Raw genomic sequence first — 3,242 nt, 5'->3', positions numbered from 1 at the left:
CGAATAATTAATTATATATATATATATATATATATATATATATATAAATTTTTTTTAATATAAATTTCATAAAGTCTTTAAAAGTTTTTTTATAATATAGTTTTTTAATATACTTCTCTAATAATAAATTCTTTAATATAGTTTCAATAAAACTTTTAATTCTGAAGATTAAAAGTGCACTTTGCATAGAAATATGCTTAAAAGATGTGACACAGTAATAGATGAAAAGGGGTTAAAGAATTAGAAGCGGCAGTAACACATTTGTTTAATGCAGCAAAAACTTGTGACGAAATGTGTATGAGCCGTTTTTATAACAATTTAAAAAAAAATAACATCGATTTTTTTAAAATATGTATATATATTTTTAAACAATAAAGTAAATAAATTAATTTAAAGAATTAAATAAATAAAATTAATTAATTAATTAATTAAATAAATTGTATGGGCCTTTTTTCAGCTCAGGTGCCTTATTTAAAAATTCTGCAATCGTTGAATGTTTCTGAAGACTTTGTTTTAGTTCACGATTGCGTCTTTTATTAGTTCCATGTATTTGATTAAATACATAAAATGAACTGGGTTTGAAGCCATTATCCAAGTTTCTGTAGTAGTTTATGAAAGATAATAAATATTCACAATCTTGGAAACATAACATTATGGATTATTTCAAAGTCTTTTATAAATTTTTCTGGTAACAAAGGTAACAAAGGTAAATAACAATTTTATTATATCCCAACTCAAATTTTTTTTTCCCTTTCAGAATTCCACGTTTATCAGCATTGTGCTAACGCCTGTAACAATAAATCAGCATGAGAAACATGCCGTTTATATTTATCATTATGTTATTACTTTTTATTATCTGGCTGTAATGAAAAAAAGCAGCCAATAAACTTTAGCATGAGGAAATACTGTCATCAATGCTTTTCGTTCCGCTTTTTCAAAATCAAATAACAATGTTGTTTTTTGTAATATATTAATATAATTTTCGATTTTGCGCCCTTCCATTAATGATTAGACTATTAGAAATGTCTGAAATTTAAGAGTACCTATTAATTAAAAATTAATTAAAAATTTATTTAGAAAAATAGACTATCTTTAGTAATTAAATGAAGTAATTAATTTCTGAATTGACTAATGAATTGTTTTGCTTAATCTATTATTATATCTAATTACAAGTGTCCATAATTGGCATGTGTTTTTTAATTTAGGTACTGTTGCGAACATCATCGACAAAAATAATTAATTTTTCATGAATTATTAGGTATACAACTTTGCTTCCGCCGTTTTCCTATAGATGGCTTTAGCGGTAAGTGGTGATCAAAATAAATAGATCATAGACGTCATACAATAAACTTGGGCATCTGTCAACATAACCCCATAGAAACATTAGTCGATTTGTGTCTGCATCATAAAGTTATTCTCGATTGAAAATGTCAGTTTACGAGCCAAATTCTCGTCATTTGCGAGAGGTTTTAATTTTTTGCTTCAATATGAAGAAATCTGCGGCTGAGGCTCATCGAATGCTCTCAAATACTTATGGTGAGGCCGCTATTAGTGAAAGAACGTGTCGTGAATGATTTCAACGTTTCAAGAACGATGATTTTGCCGTCCAAGGTCATGCTCTGTATTTGGTGGGATCAGCTCGGCGTAGTGTATTATGAACTGTTAAAACCGACTGAAACAATCACAGGCGATCGGTATCGAACGCAATTGATGCGTTTGAGCCGAGCATTGAAAGACAAACGGCTGCAATACAACGAGAGATACGATAAAGTGATTTTGCAGCATGACAATGCTCGACCCCATGTTGCGAAAGTGATCAAGACATACTTGGAAACGTTGAAATGGGAAGTCCTACCCTACCCGCCGTATTCTCCAAACGTTGTTCCCTCTATCACTTGTTTCGATCAATGGCACACGGCCTGGCTGACCAGCACTTCCGGTCTTATGAAGAAGTAAAAAATTGGATCGATTCGTGGATAGCCTCAAAAGATGACCAATTTTTTCGACGCGGGATTCGTACGTTACCCGAAAGATGGGAGAAAGTAGTGGCCAGCGATGGACAATATAATTGAATCATAAATGTATAACCAGTTTTTTACAATAAAGCCTCGAATTTCGGAAAAAACGGCGGAAGCAAAGTTGTACACTTAATAAATTTAATTTATAATAGTATTTGCTAAATTTTGATCAATAAAAATTACGGTTTTTGCCTCGTTATTTTTACAACAAAATCAATTAGTGAATTGGTTTCATCTATTCTGAATAATTGTTTCCAGTTATCTTATTTCAAACAATAACATAAACTGTTTAAGTCTGTTGGAGTTTGTTCAAGATTTCTTTTTCTATGACATTCAATGCTTTTTTAATATTGTGAACAGTTGTTTTCAAATTATCATATCTATGTAAAGGTATATGTAAATTATGAATTAGGAATTAGGAATTATTCATTAATTAATGAATAATAATTAAAGGAGACTCGTAATGGGACAATAAATACTAGGATACTTCTTAAAAGTGTTTTAATTTGTATAAAAATTATTTAAAAATATAAATATTTATTTATTTCAATATTATTCTCTTTTCGATTTGTATTTTCTCTTTTTGATTTTTTTATTTATTTTCGAAACACTTCAATTTCTTTCTTGATGTCACAAAGTTCATTAATAGGTTTTTCATGTTTATACTACCATTTAAAATATATTTATCGTTTTTAATTATTAAACAACAATTCTGCGTTCTACATCTTTTTACGGAAATCATAATATCTATTCATAATAGGAAGAAAAATTTCTTTATAATTAAAAATGCCCAAATTGGATTATATTTAATACATCCTGGGAACGTTTTTTTAGAACATAAAGACGTTTTCCAAACTTTTTCTTTAAGACATCTTTTGAAGTTTGATATGAGTTTTCATTTTCTTACTATTTACATTATCTTTATACGAACTATTATGATGAAAAGTATCCTTCATACTCAATTTTGGTTTTTGAATGCTTACTAAATGCTTTCTTTCTTCGGACATATTTAGTGATAAAATGAACACACAATATTAAATTTGTTGTATAAATTAGATATTAATTACATTCAATATCCGGGAAAAATTGCAAATGAGATATATATATATATATATATATATATATAATAAAACAAAAAGAAAAAACTAACTAATAAATTTATTTTACTATCGTGAATAAATAGAGAATAATGCTACGTTTACCGTAAAGAATAAATATATAGAA

This window comes from Atta cephalotes, assembly GCF_000143395.1.
Source record: "Atta cephalotes unplaced genomic scaffold scaffold00037, whole genome shotgun sequence".
Taxonomy (NCBI): domain Eukaryota; kingdom Metazoa; phylum Arthropoda; class Insecta; order Hymenoptera; family Formicidae; genus Atta; species Atta cephalotes.
Note: the sequence above shows the minus strand (reverse complement) of the source record.